Here is a 21,194-nt window from a genome sequence, read left to right as displayed (position 1 = left end):
TTGTTGTTTACCCACCAACCTCCCAGACCACAGCCCTGCAACAAGCCTGTGAGCCATCCTGCAACCTCAGACACGTGCTGAAGTACATCTGCTCTTGATCTGAAGCCAATCAAACTGACAAAAGCTGTCAGTAATATTTTGATGGGCTGTCACCTGGCCATGGCATGCTACAGTCTGGCCATGTCAGTGCTGTGCGTCTGGGCTTATCCATGTGGTTTGTGGGCTTCCTAGTTGACTGCCTTCTCTGGATGCCAGTCACAAAGCTTGTTGTCACAGTCAGGTCTTGCATCTATATGGAGTTTTAAAGAGCCAGTCAGGTCTTGCATCTTTATGGAGTTTTAAAGAGCCATCGTGTGTCTCATTTGGGAAGTCAGAGCTTTGGGTCTTCTAATGGAGACACTACTAAAAATAAGTTTTCTAACAGGATGTTCCCTTTTGATGCTGGATCATCATCTTCTACAAGTGCCTCTTTCATCTTTTTTTTCAGAGCAGGAGATATGCAGTGATGGGAAGGAGCATACTGTGCCCTTAAAAAACAAGGGCAAACTGTAGATCTGTGATTTCAATGCTATGAATATCACTTGTCGGCAGGGTGGGAGTTTGGAATCAGAGTGCAGTGCAAGGAACAATGTGTCAGCCAGCTTGCTTGAACTTTGGTCCTTCTGAACCAAGAAATACTTTAATTATTTTATGCAACACGTGGCCTTTTGATTCTGGCAAGCAGAGGCACAAGTGAAAGTTGCTATGCAACCAAGCAAGCAGCTGCTGAGCTGAGGAGCCCAGGAACTGGGAACTTTTACAAACGAGAATTGTCTTGAAAAGTACAAGCAGGCAGTATTCAATGGTTGTTTCCAATTTTCATGTGTGTCATCATCTTGTTTCTGAATTTATTTAGCCATTGTTGGTGAAGGGTCATAGAAATGTTGCCTCAGGTGCAGTCTGACAGCCTGTTTTGGGGACAGTAAAGCCATGGGAATTCAGCTTTGGTGACAGTGACATTCTGCACGAGCGACTGACAAAAGACTTTGATTATTTTAGTCCAGGCTTGTGTCGAATACAGAAAGCTCCCCTGTCACCACAGTGCTGGCTCGGGCCTGACTTCCCTCTGTCAGGAGCATAGATTCAGTGAGAGGTTGTGCCCAAAGCCAGCAGCTTGCAGGGATGCGCTGAGGGAAGGGGCACCGTGCGCTGTGTTTGCTTCTAACCCAAAACCAGGTACAGGGTCAGCGCAGCGACCTCCACTATGGGATGAATATTTGTTAAGGTGAATGGCTGAATTTTCATAGAATCACAGAATCACAGGGGTTGGAAGGGACCTCCAGAGATCATCAGGTCCAACCCCCCTGCCAAAGCAGCTCCCTAGGACAGGTCACACAGGTTGGTGTCCAGACGGGGCTGGAATATCTCCAGAGAAGGAGACTCCACCACCCCCCTGGGCAGCCTGTCCCAGGGCTCCCTCACCCTCACTGGGAAAAAGTTTTTCCTCATGTTGGTGCGGAACTTCGTGTGCTCCAACTTGCAGCCATTGCCCCTTGTCCTGTCTCCACAGAGCACTGAAAAGGGGCTGGATGATTCCCCCTGCATCCTCTGCTTCAGATAATTATAAACTTTAATTAGGTCCCCCCCTTAGTCTTCTCTTCTCAAGGCTGAACAGTCCCAGCTTACTCAGCCTTTCCTCATAGGGGAGGTGCTCCAGGCCCTTAATCATCTTCGTAGCCCTTCTCTGGACTCTCTCCAGGAGATCCCTGTCCTTTTTATACCAAGGAGCCCAGAACTGGACACAATACTCCAGGTGGGGCCTGCAAAAATAAACATGGGTGTCACCTTAATGACCGGGCAACCAGTAACCTCTGGTGCTCCTCCTCTACTCATAGGTCTGATACATGTTGCTAGCAGGGAGGCCTGTCTATCATTAGGTTTAAAGTAAATAAATAAATTCTAGTGAAAAACAATCTCCTTTTTATTCCCTGAGATACACACTACAAACTATCAAAGGTTGCTGACAGACCTTTTAGTGGAGTTACAACTGAATTACAACAAGACATAAACCACAAGCTCTAACTACCAGTTGTTCCACGTATCTAGTAAATTCCAAGGGAAGTGGGCATTCGAGGCTGTAAGCAAGTCCTTTACTACCATCCCTTCCCATACAGGCTGTAGGCAGTGTTCAGGCACTGTGACTCTGAAGCAATGCTTTGGAACAATCACTTCTCCCCAAGCACCACGGTGTAATTCATAGGGGTGTTAGGGGAAGCCCCTGTGTAGACAGATCAATGGTTAAAGAATTGCCAAGGAGAGACATAAATCCTCCATCAAATTACAGACAGTGTGTCCAGGCTGCCTCCTCCTGCTCTTACTGATAATATTGAAGCAGTAAATTATCATATCAAAGTATAAATTCAAAGCAACAGTGATAATCATCTCCAATTCGCGGTGGATAAGCAACTAATGAGAGATTTAATGTACTAAAAATGCAGGCAATAACAAAATAACTACAAAATAGCAAACTGTTGAAGACTTTCAGGAAGAAGAACAAGGAGAAAAATATTTTTCCAGTAGTTTGTTATAAGGTACCAACAGTCCATCTTTGAGCAGATGCAGAAGGGAAATTCTACCCAAGCATGTGCACTTGGCATGTTTCCTTGTTCTGCATGCTCCTTAAGTTGTGTTCCACCAAAATATCATAACTTTTTTCTTTTTGTATTGCCAATTTCCATGGCTGCAGGATGTAAGAGTCTAATTTGTCTGTTGGTTGATGGTTTTGGGTGAGTACAGTAATGGTGTAGGCACCTGTGAAGCCTTTTGGCCCAAAAGGATGGATAAAAATATCTATTGTGAGATGTTAAATCAACCCAAAGGAGCTGAATGGGAAAAGCACAGAGGTTTCTGTCTGTGAGGCTGCAACGAGTCTGCCTGGAGCTGGGAACTGGGGGTGTGACAAGGTAGAAGGTAGAGGGGAAAGGCTGGTTTTGCTGCGGGGTGGTACCTGCCACACAGCAGTCCATAGAAGGTTTCTGAAAGGAGATGAGCAACATGATTGAGTTTGTGAGGCAAAGTTGTATCACATGGGAGACTGGTAAAGTTTTTTTTTTAATGGCTGAATATATAAGAAAATTACATCTTGCAGATTTTGTGTGGTGGGAATCTACAAAATGAAGCCATTCCCTGAACCTGGAGTGGGAAGATGGAGATGGGTCCCAGGTCTGTCTGCCAGAGGGGACTGTGGTGGTTGCAGTGGCAACTGAGGCAGGTAAGGAACATGTACTTGGGCTTTGTTTGGCAGGGTTGTGCCTGGAGTGAGGAGAAGGCACCAGGAGCTGCCAGAGCAGTTGAGAGTTTAATCTGGACAGAAATAGAACAGTTGAGGAACAGTAGAAAGGCAGTTAGGAGTTGAGTACTGCTGTAGCAGTGAATGAGGGATCTTATGGTGGGTGACAGCTCGAGAACAACAAAACGCTCCTTGGGGAGAAGAAAGTACCATTTCACGTGTCTGTGAATCCATCATTTGTCTCCTGGTGAGTGCAGGCGTGAAGGCTGATCTGCAGAGTCTCTGGCTTTATTCCAAACCCTGAAAATAATAATCCTTGTTCCAAAGTGCTTACAGTCAAAACCAACAGAAGACAAAGACTAGCTCAAAAGAAACAAGGACAAGAGAAATTCAAGAGTGTACAATCTTCCAAGCGTCATTAATTGCAAATAATGATTTGTCTGACCTTGGCACTGCTCTCAGGAAGTCACACCAGGATCAAGAATGCAACACGATGACGCACGGCTTGAAAATATTGTGTCAAGCACCACCTGGTTCCTGTTAGCTGAACGCCTCGTTGACATTGCTCATTCATTCTTCACTTGACTGAAAACTCATGGACTCATTGCCTCATTGCTGGAGGGAGCTTGATGGAGCTGCTTGGCAAACCTTAATGGGTTTAAAATGTTGAATAAATTACTCATTAAAGGAGGGGGGAAAATAGAGCTAAAAAAAAGTGTGTAAAAATGTGTTGGGTTTTCTTATCCAACAGCCTGTAAATGAAGTATTTTGAATTGACAATTTTTATTTTCCCATCTGTCTTTGGGATGTTTTTCTGGAAACTGTTTTGGTAGGTATGCCCAACTACTGACTCTTTCTCAAGGCCCTTGGTGTGGAATATGATTTCTATGAAACCTGTAAGTGAGTCACACCAGTCTGGTTTTTGAACCGGCACTTCACAGGGGTGCCCTCTCGACGCTCAGGTTCATGAAGCATTAAATACCTATAATGATATTTGGTAGGAGTGTGCATTGAATATATTTTTATACCTCTAAAACAAATATAGGGAAGTACTTTAACTACTGGCATCTCTCTCAGCTTCCTGCAAACTAGCCCACCCATCTGCTTTACTCACCATTGCAGCAAACCTGGATGAGAAACTTTAAGGTAACCATAGGGGAGATGCACAAGAAGAAGACCTCACTGCTTGGATTCATGTGCATTTTTAACCCCTTTAAAAATGTAGTGCTAATTTTGTAATTAACAGTTTGTTGATATTTGCTCTTAATAGGGGGAGGTTTTGGACTCTTACAATGCTGTGTGTGGTGTGTCTGTGCTCATGCAAGTCACGTGCATATGGATATTTGTGTCTAGATATCTGCCTATCTGTCACAGATTGCTATGGCTGCTACCCAGTCACAGTTGAGAAAGCAGGGCTAAAACGCAGCTGAATGGATATGGGAAGCTGGAGAGCCCAGTGGTAATAATAAGTGTCTCTTGAGGACTGACTCCACATTCCTGAGCTGACCCCCAAGGAAAAAAAATATCTCCACTGCTAGTGGCACATGTTTTGCTAGAAATCCACTGATTGAAGCCTGTTTCCTCCTGTTGTGCAAACCGTGATAATGAAGCAGTTGTAATTTTTAAGATTGAGATTAATACAGCTAATGAACCTCAGTTCATTCAGGTTTGTAGTGGACAGCTTTCCGTGCAACAAGTGAGTAAGAGGAGCGTGGGTCATCAAGTATCTTCCCCCATCCTATTTCCTGATAATATAAATAAATGTTGCCAAGTTACTTTGTTGAGAGAAAATACAATACTCCCGGGCTCTCAATGAGTAATTGTGAAATCAGCTGTTCCCTTTATTCTTTTAAAATGCCATTTGTATCTAATTATTCAAATGTGAAATATTAGGACACCCTTGGCTCCTTCTGAGGCCCAAAGAGATCTTGCTGTGACTTCAAAACCCCAGCAAACCTAGCAAAATCAAATCATCTTGTTTCAATTCTATGTGCCATGAACTACTGCTAAGACAAAGGTAATATTGCTGCTGGTAGAGAGGGGGCTTCTCTGATGTTGGTAGCTCTAACTGTGTGCCATGAAGAGAGGGAATCGGGAATGTTGAGGTGCCTCTGATGCCTCTGCTCACTCCGAAACCATGGGGATTGTCAGGGCTTAGCAGAGACAAGGGCTGAAGGAAATTGGGGCTGGTAAATGACCTTCAGACTTCTACAGCTTTACGTGAAAATAGCAAAAAAGGCAGTAAATGTGGGGTCACATAAAGCTCTGGTTCTAAAGCACTCTTCAGATGAAACTCTTTTTAAGGCAATACAAGCCCTGGAAATAACTTATTACTCTTATTTATAATATGCTCATGAATAATTTACACTACATTAACTTGTAAATGTGATAGCTTTTGAAATCATTAAGCTCCAGTAACTTGCTTTGTAAATCCATTGGCTGGGTCTCATTATTAAAGCTAATTAGCTCATTCAACTGGAACGTATTTTGTAGAATAGCTATGCTCATATTCCTCTTTATATTGGGACATATATTCTAAAAATATTCCAGCAATGGCACAATGGAGATATTTAATAATAAGGATATAAAATTTCATACAGATAATTGCATTAAATCTTTAACAAGTTCTCCAAAATGTGGCAAGTGTGGTAGCAGGATTATGATTGTTTTAATGAATATATGATATTAGAAACCTCTGATATGTGCCTTATTTAAATATTAAACATTATAGTTTATACCTGGGAGGAATATTTTCAAAGTGTTCATTTGGATGTGTGAGAAGCTTTAGTTTTTGCTTAAGTTACAGCCCTAGGTTAAATTTCTAAGCTGTAGTATGCACTAGAAAGGAGGCAGACGGTGAGTGCAAGCAGTGTGCCCATGGGGACACACATGAGGCTGCTCTTCCTTCCACTCACAGGGAAATACTGTGGCCATCAGTTGCAGTGTTTTTTTTCCATGAAAAGTGCTTTCATTTGCATTTTTCTTCTGCATTGTTCTTTGTATAGACATTATTCTTCCTGCTGTGGAAAGAAAGAACAGGAAAGGAAAAACATAAGCACCCACTGAGCCCATTGGGCTTCCAGTGCTGGACCAAGAGTTGCACCCAGCACAGCTCCACAGAAAGTGCCAAACCCAGGTGCCATAAACACCCCGTGGAGCCCCTGAGCCCCTGCTTGACTGTGCCTCTGGGAGGGTTATCTTTGCACCAATGGCTTGTTCCCAAGTCGTCCCATCTGCCCCTTCGATTGAAATAATTGTGGCATGCCAAACCAGCACAGAGCCAGTGGAGCTGGTCTGTGGAATGGTTTAATTTCAGTATAAAGCAAAAGGTCAGTTAGGTTCCCTTGTGCTAGGGCTCAGTAGCCACTGGGCATAGAGGAAAACACAGCTGGTTTGAGGGTAATCATCTGTGTTGTATTTGAAAAGTATTTGTGATGTGAAATATCCAAATGTTGGGGTTTTTTTATTCAAATATTTTGCGTTTATGTTTGTGTCTCCTTCAAATTGAAACATTTTTAAACTTCAGTACATTTAAATCCCTATTACCAGCTTTTGAAGGGATTAGGGTAAATGGCTTTTATTCTGCAGTCACAATACTATTGCTCTCAAATACATCTTCTTGGATTTCCTGTTCAGAAGAAAAAAAAAAAAAAAGGAGGAATTCAAGTAATTCACAGCAAAGCTACAACGTTGTCTTCTGCACTGATGAATGTTTCCCTTTAGGAAAGGCAGTTCTCTTATTAATACAACATCTGGCTTTCATCTTGAAGAAATACAACTACTCAAAAGCAGGAGAAAAGAGTATAAAAATGTGACTTTTTCCAGCATATCAAGCAGCTAAAAGGCCTGATTAACATAAATAATATTTGGCAGGCAATGCTGCTCGAGAAACTAAATGAGTGTTCTGGGGCAAGATGGGACAAGATGTTTCAGAGGGCCCATTTGGTCATCTGGAGAGCCAAGAAGAGTGGGATGGCAAGGGGAACAGAAACCAGCACAGATTTATGATTCTGCCCATCAAAATGGCCGTTATCAGCAGGCCCTTCAGGGAGCCATCACTGCATTAACTACATCAAGAAAGCTGTATATTCGCACTGACTGCTGTGTGCAGCCACCCTTTGCTGCCCTTTCTCTTCAGCAGGCAGCGTGCGCCTCTCCTGCAGGACCCATCTCGATGTTCTCACACCTTTTAAACTGGAGGTTTGGAGAATCAGTCTTACAGAAGATATTTAGCCATTTTAGACGTTTGTCATTAAAAAAAATGTAAAAACACCCCAACAAAACCAAGCCCAAAAAAAAGATGCCTCTAAAAAAAAACCTTCCAGAAAACCAGCAAGGAGGGCAGAGATTTGAGAAACATTCCGGAGGTGATTTGTTTCCATGGCGCGGAGGTATGTGCACACTCCCAATGGAGGTACAAGCCCCAATCAGCATGTGCCAGTGAGAAAGGTCTCTCCAGATCTAACCCACTTCTTATTTCTTTTCCCTCCCCTTTCCTATTGGAAGCACACTGATTTGTCCATCAATGAGCAGACCAGCCTGGTGAGAGGGATGGGGCTGGCTGTCTATGTGCTGACAGTTATTGGTCCTTATTCCTGCCGGATGCGAGTGGTCCAGGGATACCAGGCACAGGGCAAGGACTGCTGAGCTGGGATGGTGGCACAGCTGCAGCATGGGGGTGATACTATGAGGACCTTCTCAGGTGCTGGGACATTGCTGAGCAGAGTTTGTTGCAACTTAGAAAATCATTGCATTCACCACAGCAGTTCAGTGGATGCTGAGCCCAGCCTGCAAAGAAATGGTTGGCAGGAGGGCAGTTGGCTTTTCTATTTCTGGTCTGTTTGAGCTACTGTGTACCATTTTAATCTGAAAGCTCTCATAATTTAGAAGTTTTAAATTAAATTTTATGACTTTATGAGGGAGCTAATCTCATGTTTAATTTTTGCTAAGGCTTACTTTTTGTTTGTTCTTTCCTTTTTTTTTTTTTTTTATTAAATCTTTCTGGTCTTGTTTGTAAAATGCACTGTAAGGGCACAGTCCTGAGAAATGTACCTAAGAGCTGCATCTGCCTCAGGGACTTGTATCTTCTCCCTTTATTAGGTCTGCTCCTGTCAGCCTTAAAACTCTGCAGCTTCACAGCATGCCCCTATAAGGTAAAATTCAATTCCCCCTTTCTGTAGAAGGGAAAACTGATGCACAGACCAGATAAATTACCTGCCCAAGGTCAGAGCATGGCTGAGGGAGCCGTAATACACTGATGAAACCATCTCTATCCCATTTTGATAAGCCTGAAAGTGGCTCTTGGAAGGAAGCACTAGCATGGGATACCTGCAGCAATGGAAAACATATCCTTTTTTTTTTTTTTCCATGTTTGCTTGTTATGGGGATTTTTTCTCCCCTCTTTAGCAATCCTTCCCATAAATCTTGGTAGTCAATTTTGTGGTTGGAGGATGACTAGGCTACTGGAGAGTGAGTGTGAATAACCAAATGTAATTTTATGGGGAGCAGCAAAAGGTTATAAATAAATTTGCAAAAAAAAATCCACAATCTTATGTCCTACAAAACCACAGGGACCAAGTCCAGCCACACTCAGTTCACCCCAATCACCGTCTTTCAGGAGTTTCTGAGGTGGATTAGACTAGGAGGTTACAGCAGAGGCCTTATGTGTCAAGAAGCTGTTGACTTCAAGAAGCTATTGACTATTGGCTTGACTTTTGTTTGACAAGTACAATATTGTTAATGAAAAGAGAGGAATCCCTTTTTCACCGCAGCGAGACGATAGCGAAAGCTTTCTGTTGCAGGGCAGATTTCTGTTTCCTGCTGAGAAAGATCAATATTGTAATTCTTTTCTCTCTCTTCTGTCCCTGAACAGGAATATGAACACTCCTTGACCAGCAAAATGACATCAAAATGAAAGAAGACATGTTAGTTGTCTTTGTCTGCCCCTCGAGGCAGTTGAATTTTCAGGACTCTCCTGTAGCTCCCCCCACCTCTGGTTGTTGGTGTTGTTACCCTGGGAGTCAGTCAAATCGCTCCCCCATCTACATTTCCACAAGCCCTTTCCTACCCCATCAGCTCATAAAGCGATGCAGTGGGCTGGCTCTGGCAGAATTTCTTCTTGGTGAATTTTTCTGATCATTCTCATCTGTTGATATGTTTTAATGCACTGAATGGCTGCAAATAACTCTTGGCAGCATGTTGTGTGATTAAACCAGCAGTTAGGAAACTCTGTGGAGGAGGAAATTAGCTTGACAGAGATTCACAACTCCTTCCAGAGCCTCTTCCACTTCCCATCAACATCTAGGGGTATTCTTCCCCTGCATCTAAAGGGAATATAGTGAGATGCTAAATGTGCTTTGATATGAAGTGCTGCTGAATATTTAGGTGGGACTAAGACAGACCATCTCAATAGCTAATTGCAGCTACAGAGGACTTGTGAAATTAGAAGGCAAATTCCTGGATTCAGATATGGATACTCTGAGATTTATTTTTTCACCTGGAAAAGCATAAAGATCAGGGCAGCAGTTTTAATTTAAACATGTGTAAAATGTTTTTTTTCCCACTGTTTCTGTATGTCTGTGGAAAGTTGCAAACTGGAAATAGGCAAGCTGTGATAACTCCATCACTGCAAGGGTTCATCTCTTGCTGTCTTTAGCTCTCTCTTCTGATGGGTTTGTCTTAATCTGCTTTTCTGTTTCCAATTACAGTGCTGGACCTGAAGCTGGGAGCATCAGGGCTGGCCCCTGTGGCACCGACCGGCCCTGCAAGAGCAAATAGCCCAAGCAATGATGGTGAAAGCAGCAGCAGGAGATGTGAGGAATTTTCCACACTCACAAGACTTTCTCAGCAGTACTTATTATTTAGTCTTTTCACTGGTAATCATCACAGAGTGAGCCTTTCCTTACAAGTTGGAGAGGCACGGTCCTGCTGACATTGAAAGCACTGGCAAGGGGCTATAGACATCGCTGGGAACAAGACCAGGCCTTAATGGGTTTTGCCTCTCAAGTAAAACCTCAAATTGAATTCTTTTCTTCTTGCGTGTAACCCTCTCAGCAATCTGAAAACATTTATTTATGTCACCATCATTCTGGACAATAAATAGGTTTTCCCTTTGATGGGGAGAGAGTCGATGTTCATCACCCATAGAGGCACCACTCCTCTTGGAAAAAAGGAAATCTCAAAGGCATTCTTCTAAGTGCTTTGTGCAATCTGTCCAAGAGCCGAGTAACTCCTGGGCAACCCAGCTGCACTCAGGTGTTCAGGTCACTCAGAGACCTCCCAGAGGCTCTTTCCAGGTGTCATTAAAAACCAGGTCAGCATTTATGTGTAGCTTGGTTAAAACTCAGCTGCTGTGAGCTACTGTAGTTTGCATGCTTGGCATGATGTTCCTCTGTGGATTTTGGGGCTTTATGGCAAAAACCACTCAGATATTCTTAGGGCATGTTAAATGCTATAGTAATGTGTTGGAAAAAAACCTCCACCCACCGGATGCTGGTGTGAAGGGGTCTAAGAGGAGGTGGTGACAGTCTGCCTTCACCAGGTCTCTATAGGCAAACCTTGTATATTGCCCTGGCTTCACCTATTTCTACTAGTGCAATCGATGCTACAAGGTAGTACAAGTATTGCAGGTCCACCAGCAGCAAAGGGGATGAGAAAAGCTGCAAAGAAAGAGCCTGACCCCCAACTCTGGCACCATCTTATGTTTTTTGGTGATGTTGGTCAGGGTGGAGAAGGACATCCAGCCTCATGCACTGCTTCATCAGTGCTCCTTGACCATGTGGGGTGACTCTGTGCTTGCCATTACAGATCAGCCCCGAAGGTTTCCAGGTTGTTATGAACCCTGGGCTGAAAGAACTCAAGTCTCCAAGGAGATAATGTACAAGCCTGTTATCCAGTGAAGAATGCTGCCACTGTTTAAATAATTTAAAGCATAATTAAATTTTCTGTATGTGACCAGATCTGTAGTTCTCCAAAACCTGGTCATCACATGCATTATTAAAAAGCAAAACAACCCAGCATCATTCATGAAATTAATTATGCAAGAGGCTTTATGGTTATTTTTTTATTATTATTATTTTTTGACTGTGTGATTTACTGCACATAAATAAGGAGCAAGAGGTGATCAAAGAGAAAACTTTGATAGTCTCCTTTGCTGCAGTGGTGGAAACCAGTTTGAAGAGCAGTTCCCTCGTGCTTGGTTAGTGGAAATGGGTTGTGAAAAGTTTCTCTTAAAAGCAGGTTGTAATAGTGTTAATTTTGTTGCCAATTTTCTAGGGACAGGAGGCACTGTTGATAGTGCTCTTTGCAGTGATGTTCTCTTCAGCCTTCTGGGGAAGGTAGTGAGCAGCCGATGGGGCAAATCCAGGAGCTGAAAGCTTTCAGATGAGAATCAGCTGAAGACCCAAACCCTGTGGCAGAGGATAGCTGCAGTCACGTGCAGCTGGACTGCTAATGCCTCAGCTGCTTTCTCCAGGTCTGAAGGCATCCCTGACATGAAAGCTCTTGTTCATGCTTTGCAGGTGGCTTGGAGTACCATGGAGTTACTTTCTGCTGAACGGGAATGCAAGATCTTTGTCAGTGCTTGTATCCTCATCAGAACTCGTTTGGTTTCAGGCATCTTTAAATGGGAGTGAAATGATAAAGGTGAGAGTAATTAATACCATGAAACTGTTTCCAGTGAATTAGCAGTCACCAGACTGTCGGGATATATTCCCGGTCTGCTTACTAATAATCCCTTGTATAACATGGTCTACTTCTGTCATTTATTAAAATGTATGATTTGGGGGGAAGAAACAAACAAAGAAAAGCAATATATTCAAGTCTCAAAGAGTTTCAGCAGGGTTCAGTTTGTTTAAATTCTGAAATGTTTATTATTTTCTTTCGGAAGAAAATCCTTCTCCTTTGTTGCAGAAGGCTGTTTTATTAAGTTCAGACAAACTGAGCTGGCTTTCAGCAATAGTATTTGGCTTTGGATCAGAAGGAAATAAAGTCATTCAGTATGGTGTCATCATCTTAAAAAGTGATATTATGGCTACAGGTCAGAAATTCTGGTGTTTGTTCATTTGTATTGAGTATATTGAATTTGTGATGTGTTATTTGAATCTCTTGTCAGTTTTTCTCTCAATCAAAATTTCACCTCAGTCCAGAACTAAATGCAGCCGGTGTGTGGTCTGTGTCCCTATAGACAGGCAACTTCTTAAAGTGTCCATACAGCCGTGCATGGTACTGGACACACAAGCTGCTCTGGGTGTGCCGAGCACACAGTCTGTGTCTGTCCCTGGGGATGGCACTTTGTGGGCTGTAAAAGCCAGCGGGTGCTGCCCGCTTCCCAGTGGCCGAGAGGCCCAGCCTGCAGGAATTACAGACACATCCATCGCTTTGGGAAAGCCTCTGGCACAGCCTCCCAGGTAAGACTGCTTTGCCTTATGGTCAACACTTGCCTATATCACACTGCACGGGCAGTCATGCTGGTTAGCTCTTCCCTGTTGTGGATGGGGGCTCACTGGATTTCTTGATGCTGCCACCGTATGTCTTGTGAAGGCCGTTGGGCTGCTGCTGGTCTTCCTGACATTTAGGTGTGGAGACTGTGGGTGGCCTGGGTGTGTGGCCCTGGCTGTGTGTCCCACGGCGGGAGGGCAGTGGCTGCCGCATGGGCAGTAATTAATGGCTTTTCTGCCAGCGACTTCTCCCAGGTCAAGCAGAACGCGGTACTTGCTTCCTGCAAAACTGTGTCACCAGCCCACCAGATTCAAATAACCTGCTTGTCTTCACAGGCCCGAAATAATTTCTCCTCATGTGGTGGGAATGTTCTTGTGTTGTGTCCCTGCAGGTCTGGCAGAGGTGAGGCCCTCTGTGTCACTGTCCCGCTGCTACCACCAGCATGCAGTGGGGCAGACCCAGTCAGCAGTGCTGCCATGTACCTGCGCTTACCCCTTCGTTCATGACAGAACAATCTCATGAGCAGGGACAGAGCAAGGAGAAGAAGGAAGCAAATTAATAATTCTGGTTGGTAGTATTCTATTTTCTTATATTAATAATTCCACTAGGAGCTGTGACTGAGTGCAAACACAGTTTATCCGATTTATTTATTTATTTTTAAACCGGATTAGCAGAAGCACAAGTGAGGGAGTCTAGCTGACAACTGTGACCAACAGAAAATTAATTAGGATTCTGAATCTCTAGTGCTGGTGTCTTAGGGCTCTTTGCTTCTTTGGATTAAATTGCATTAAACTCTTTATTAAACAGAGCAGGCAGCTTGGCACTGGAATCAAGCCCACATCTGCACCTGGATTTTCCTATTAAAAGTGGATAAAGTAAAAAGAATGTTAAATCCTTTTATCCATGATTCAAGACATACTAGGCAGGGCATAAAAAACATGTTTTCTTTTTTAAGGTTTATAATTTGGGGTATTTACCTACCTGGGGTTTAGTGTGGGGTTTTTTCCTGTTTGTTTTGGAGTAGTCTTTTAGTGCTTAGAACACATCCTTTTGTACCGATCGCCTGTCTGGGATCCCAGGATGAATGTTTTTCTTGTATTTTTAATGAGGCTGAAGTTAACATGGGCATGTTTGTTTAACAACAACAACGTACACAACTCCTTGCATCTGAAGGCGCCTTTGTGCACCACCATCATCAGCTCTTTCAGCAGGACCAAGGAATAAAGCTGTTAGTTAACACAGAAAGTGAAACATTGAACCTGAATCTCATCTCATTTATGTTGCTAGAAAGTGTGGGTAACTCCCTCTAAGTCAGCTGAATTATATCAGATTTGAGTCTGGTCTAAAAATCGGGTCTTGATCATTGATCTTAAGTCTTCAGAGAGCAACAATGACAAGGTAATTTAAGAAAGGAAAAAGTAGAGAAAGTTTTCTTCAGGTTCCAGAAGGTGTTGAAGGGAACACCATCCTTTCTCTTTAGCTAATTTCTTCCTGATAGCAATTTCAGGTTTTGAAAACAAATGAAGTAGTGTATCAAAACCATTGGCAGCTCTGAATGATGAGCTGTGGTTTGGGCTTGCTTGTGAAAGGTTTTCTACTTCAGCTTCGCGATTGAGATTTCAGAAGTGGGGTTATGATTTGAGCTCTGTCACAGATTTCTCCCCTGTAAGTCTTACCAGCCTGCTTTGATTTTCCATGTAGGAAAGAAAAGATTGCCATCACTTTCTTCCTGTCTCGGTTCCTCAGCTGCTGGTCAAGGACAGTGATACTTCGACTTGCACTGCCTGCTTCTGCCGCTACCTGATCTGGCACCATTTCAGGGTAGGAACAACCTTTTGTTTGCATTATGCCTGGTGCACTGGCTCCTTATCTCACCTGGGGTTTTGAAGTGCTACCCTGATACATATGAATTTAATGGCTACAACTGTATTATACATAATTCAGCAGAGCCCGAGCATCCTCCCAGCCTGCCCTAGGAAGCCTCCCTGTGTGCTAGTGTACACGTTTCTTGATGCTGAGTGCCCTTCTGAAAAACGTTTCTGTGAGAAAAAGACCATCAGCTTTTCTTTAAAAGTATTAGCATAGAATTAATATTTCTGAGGCACATGCCTGAGAAGTGGCTATATGTGGTCATTGCTGATGTTTGGATGCTAAAGCATTTGTCTGAGAACTGTCTCCATTCTGCAAAAGAAGCTGGATGAACGTCCCACTTTCTCACTGCTCAGCTATGCATCCCACCATAAAACGGGGAAGGGGAAAGAGCTCTGGCAGCTCCCGTGCCTGCTGAAGCATTGCAGCTGCTGTAGGCTGCTCTTACTCAGCTGTTGCCACAAAGCCAGGCCAGCCTGAGAGACGCAGGGTGTGAGAACAGAGAGATAAAGCTACTGTTCTCCTGTGCTGTTTGATAACCTCTCCTCTGTGGGTTAGTGTCTCCCATGCATGACCCATGGTTTTGTATTGCCACACGGGGCAGTCTCAGGGAGCTGTGTGGTACTGAGGACATCAAGCAGCCTGCTCAGCAGGGACAGTTGACTACTTCTAAATATTAAGGGGAGTAATACATGGATTTGCTGGATTAGAGGAAGTTTGTAGCATATTTTGTGGATAAAGGTTACACAGAGGCGTCCAAAGCTTGTCACATCATTTGAGGCAGTACAGGCATAGATCCTAGAGCAAAGTCCCACGTGTGTCTGTGCAGTCCATGAGCCTCCCACAGCCAAAACAAGGGAGCTGGGGGTGTCTGGTGCATGTGGCCTGCTGGGCACCAGCCCCCACACAGCTGCCATGCACGTCTGGTGTCCTCTGCGAGGCTCCAGCTGGTTTTAGAAGTGATTTTACCTGCAGAAAGCATCAACGTTTTACATCTTGTTGGTGAGCTCTGCCTTCTCACGGAGCTGGGCTCTTGTTCCCAGTGCCGTGGAAAGACACAAGGAAAGATGAGTGTTCCCAGCTGTCTGGCCTCCTGCATGTTTTCTTTCCTGCTGCTATTTATTCAGCTCCACCGCAGCAGCGTGCTGACTCTCTGGTTTGGGGAGGTGCCCGCTCAGCACCCACATGCACACCACGGAGCCTGATCCTGTCTGGCCCATTCTGTCGCAGCAGAGGTGAGAGCTGAAGGTTGGTCTCAGCATCTGCTCCCACCCACCCTGGTCAGCAAACCATGGAGAGGACCAGGGGGTATGCTCAGCTCACATCCTGCCCTTGCTGAATGAACAGGTGAAATGCTATAAACAGTATGAATTTGGGGCCAAGTTTTAGTCTCTCAAAGAGTAATTCTCAAATGTGTAAGCAAGTCCATAAAAACACACCAGCGGAAAACCTGGATTAAGATTTAAACCCCACAGATGTGAACATCACAATGAATTAAAGTAAAAAAACCCATGCTGTGCATTCCCTCAAACGAGGGCCTCATCGAGGAAAGCTTTGATTTTCCTCTCTAGATTCTTCTGCATTCTGTTTAAAGGCACTCTGGCCACAATCTGCCTCTGCTTGCTTCAGTGTGATGTACACTTTGGAAAGACTTTTGATGTTCTTTGGAAGCATTTATATACTTTGACTTCTAGTTCTACAATTCAATAAATATTTTCTGATTCACTTAGGTCTGGTTCTAACTCAGCCTGAAAGTCTCTAGGCTTCAGGAATGACCTTTAATTTTGAAAGCATCCCAGACTTGGCAAGGTAAGAAAAATGAAGCTCTCACTAAGCATAGGAAGGCAACATGTTGTTTGGCTTGTAGTTCAATATTATTCTTTCCAAACAGCTTCTCGACGAGTGTCTGTGGTCTTGTACAGCGGAAGCATTCGTGGGTCTAAGCATAGTAAAGCTTTGATTGAGTAAAGAAAGAAAAGTCTCATATGGGAAGCTGGAAGTCCCCACACCCTAGACAGATAAAATGTGCAGAATTCACTGAAACAATGTGAATTCCTCAAGGTGGTTGAGGAACACTTTGCATAATCTTGGCAGCCTGTTGAGGCACAGAAAGAGCTGAAAGACAAAATGAAAATAAAAATTGAAAGGAAACCAACTGAAAGCTTATTACCTGATTTGATGGGGTCATTTATGAACACTTCTTTTTTCTTTTTTTTTTTTGGTAATAAATATAATGCTTTAAAATGCTGTAACTAGAAGAGTAAGCACCCAATTATGCTATTTTACATCTCAAAGCAATGCCATTGTGCTCTGAGAAATGTGGCTGCATAGCACAACAAGTGTTACATTTTCCTGTGAGAGTTTAATGATTAAATGAGCGATCTGTATGGTATCCCGGGAATTTGATCATTTATACACGATAATGCTGAAAACAGAAGTAATACCTAAAACCTGTGGGTCAAATCAAGCAACTTGAAGCTCTTTATTCTTCCCAAGTGCATTTTAGTTTTCTATTTTTGAGGCAAGGTATGGCTACACATAAACAGTGCTGTCTTGATGTTAAAAGCAGTTTAAATATCCCACAAATAGTTTCTTCTGAAGGATTTCCTGGCCAGTGTCTTCTGATCTTGGACTCTCCCTTGCCATCAGTGCAGCATGCTCCCATGAGGATTTTGACTGTTGCCAGGAGGCAAGGATGATACTGGCTTCAAACCCAGCTCATGATGGCTCTTTTCCAGTCTGCAGAGCTCATCCTTCTTCCTGATGCTGCATCACACTAGGTTCGTATGAATCATTTTCTCATGACAAAAGCAATCCATGAAAGGATGTGGAGCACATTTTATAAGTGTGAACCCAAATTTAGTCTATGGAGAGTCTTCTTCCAAGGAGAAAGAGGATGAACTGTTAAAATAATGTAATCTTGTTGCATACAGAGAAATTTGTGTCATTATTCAGTGTTTCACCAACCACATTCCCCAGAAACATGATTTCATGGACTTCATTTTAAAACTAGCCAATACAAATATTATCAAAGAAATTATACTGAGAACCTTGCAGGCTGGGAGTCTGTGGACTTCCACAGGGCACGTAAGGCACAAATCTCTGCCAAAAACTCTAGAGTAGAGAGGGAAACCCACTGCAGAGCTGAGCAGCTCTTCCCTGTCTGCTTAGCCCCGTTTGCTGGCAGCTGATGTTCAACAGGGATTGGGGGTTGCAGGAGGTATTTTGCTAAAATGCAATGGAGACCACTATAAAATGCTAGTGACACCTGCCCTTGCCTCCTGGCACAGACTGGCACTGGTGTTGGGTCCTGTCTTCCAGCCATGTCCTCAGCTACTGCTGCCACGGTGTCCCCTAAGAAGTCCTTCTGCCCACTCTGCTCCAGCTCTTGGTGGTGAAGTGATGTTTCATTATCCCTGCTCCACTTTCCTAACCATCACCTCAGAGACACTGATGTACAGTGGAGCTACCTCATGCCTATTCTAACTGTTTTACTTTAGGAAATTCCCAATGCTAATCCCCTTTGGGTGCTTTCTGTTATTGAAATACATATGGCTTAATGAGTGACAGCAGACAGTAATTTCTGTGTTGCTGCTGGTACCAAAACTGTCACCTAAGAATTCAGTATAGCCTTCAGCTGCTGATGCACTGCTGAAACAGGCACAGGGAAATCAACCCACTGTGCCTCAGCCCATTGTCATAAAGCTCAACCTTTCCAGTGCACTTCCCAGTGAATTATTCTTAATTATGTGAAACGGCTGATCTTTTGTAGGCAGATATAACAAATCCCTGACAGGGAAAACTCTTCAGTTGGGAAGTTTTACTTCTTGTAAGCATTACCAACTCTGTGAGAGCAGATGGGTTTACTCATTTGGCTGCATAACCCTGATGCAAATAATCTCCAGTTCCACAGCAGTTTCAAACCCGTTCCAGAGAGCAACTGACCTCCTGTGAGTGGGATCAGTGCAGACGTTGGGTTTTTTTCTCCCAGTAGTATCAGTAAGGTACCTTCAAAGTTGATGGACCATGAAGAGAGACAGTGAGCCCTTTGTATTACAACAGATCAGTGATGCAAGCTGGGGAGTGTTTGTGATGGGAATGGATTTAAGCATTCACAGCTAGAGAGCAGGTTGAGTGTTGTAAAGCAAGAATCTGTGAAGGTGCATGTCTGACTGCATCACCAGTGTTTCTGGAGTTCAGCTGCATGTGTAATTTATATTTCTGCAGCCTAAAATTCCTATTCAAGTGGAATAACTTTTTTTTAATAGAAGTTAATAACAAATCCACAAGCTAACAAACATTTAATTGGATTACAGCCAGTAAAATTACTATTTCTCTACAAACGTGGAAAAAACCCAACCCAAACCTCAGAATGAAGATGTTCCATTTGGCTTTAGCTCCTTACTAAGAATGGGTTGGGGTACAGGCAAGAAACCAATGCTGGCCTTGCTAGTAGGAATATTTGTTATTGCTGATGACCATTAACATGCTCAGTGATTCACATAAAGAAGACGACTCAGTTTCCTCTCCTGCTGCGACTACAACCTGAATCCTTTACTGGCAGCACCCTCAGACATTACACAGTAAATTCAACACCATGGTAGATTGATATCCAAAACATTTAAGAGGTTTACTTAGGATTTTATCTGCAGCATAGATTAGCCTTTTTTTTAACAAGGTTAGGTGCCTTTCAGTGTAAACAAGCAGACCTGAAACACTGGCCTGTTAGAGGTAATACCTCAGAGAGAGATGTTTCCCCTCCTGCAGACAGCTCAACCCAGATAGAGCACTGAAAAACCCCAAAGAGAACACAAATTACTGACAAGAAATTTGACGAGGCTGCAGTCTCATTTCAGGGATTCAAATCAGGTCTTGTTTGCTCTTAATTAGTTTGACATTCGTGGCTGAAATGACCTAGAGCAGGATGAAAAATACTGGGGGACAGGATGCAAACATGCGTTTTCCCTCTGTCTCCTGGGCTAGTGGCTCCATGAAGGAATGACACGGGGGGTTGGCTGGACCAACAGCTTTGTCCTTGCAGCCTGTGGGTGCACACCACACCACCCACCCTTCGTCCCACCTTTTTGAAGGCTGCTTCTTTGCAAATGTTGGGTGATTCTCTGCTCTTTTAAGCTATGGCACAGTTACTAATGCAGCCACTCCTCACTCATGCTACTTGTGTTCTACATGGTAGATGCACACCATTTAAGCCCCAGGTTAGGAGTGTAGTATGCTGCCTCTGCTGCTTCCAGTGATACATCATGTGTCAGTGGTCTGCTCCCCTCCTGTCCTGTGGCACTTCTACCCTCTCTTGCCCATTTTTTGCCCCTTGCATCTTATTTTACTCCATTTTTATTATTAATCCCATTCAATGAATCAATGAATGACCTACTCAACATATGGGTCACCCACCCTTCATAGCATTTCTTGTTCCATCATGACAACCACATACAAAAACTACCTCACCCTGGTGCCCATGTGTAAGTTTGAAACAATTTTTCTGCATGAGAATGTAATTTCAGTGGTAATTTGTTTAGCAGCTTTTGAAATTATTTTTTATTAACAGACATTCATAAGGAAAGAAGAATATTTTTGGTATACCTCTGCCCACTTTCCTAGCACAGTTTTGGAGCTGCCTTTTAATAATCATTGCAAAATAGGCATGAGCTCAGGAAAACTATTTTTTTAATCTCTTCTCAACTTTTATTGTGGAAACCAGCTGGCATTTGCAGCAGCATATCAGTTGTGCCTTCATTAAAATCTGCAGCCGCACATAATCCATTTGTCATAGCATAACACAGATAAACAATACAAATTAGGGACATAGATAATTCAAATTCTTACAGAAGAAGTGGTCTTATTTCTTAAAAAAAAAAAAAAAAAAGGTCAGACTGACATCTGTATACCCAGTAAAGTAAGATAACTAAGTCTGGATTTTTCGAAGCATTGCACGTTCCAGATGAGCAGCATTTTCCCATCTTTAACTTTGAGCACATAAATGTCTTTCTGAAATGTCTCCTGGCTCCTCTCCCTCCTCCAGCCATCTTCAAGCTTTTAAATTCTTTGTTTAGCACCTACATCTGCAATGTCTGATTTCTGGGAGTGCAGCTCTGTGGGTACAATAGCTGCTGCTCCAGGAAAATAGTTGCCATTGAAATGCTTGGGCTCGGCTCTTGACAGCCACATTGGAGTGCCTTGCCCCCGGTGTTCATCTGAATGAGGCTCCGTGTCTCAGATGCTTCCTACCATGAGAAGGAGGAAATTCTGCAGAGCCCTGCAGCAGGCAGGGTTGGTTCCTCAGGGACAGGGCTGTCTCAGAAACATTTTACATGTGCCAGCGGCTTGCAGAGGCTCTGGTGTCCCATGGGCAGCCCAGTGCCTCCTCCTGTGAAAGCTGGTGCACATTTTGGGGGTGGGGGTGTGTGTGAGTGTCAGGTCAGGTGCTCTTGAGTGTCAGGGCCTCAGGTGATTCCTTGTGACAGCTACTTGTGGTGTGGAGGAGCCCTTGCTATTGCAGACAGATATTTGCTCTTGTTCAGGAGTGGCTGCTTGCAGAAAGGTCTTGCAGAGACATCTAGGTACTGGAGAGGACTCTGTCTTGAGTGCTGGCCCTGCCCCT

This window comes from Gallinula chloropus, assembly GCF_964237585.1.
Source record: "Gallinula chloropus genome assembly, chromosome: 8".
NCBI classification, from domain to species: domain Eukaryota; kingdom Metazoa; phylum Chordata; class Aves; order Gruiformes; family Rallidae; genus Gallinula; species Gallinula chloropus.
This window is presented reverse-complemented; position numbering follows the sequence as displayed.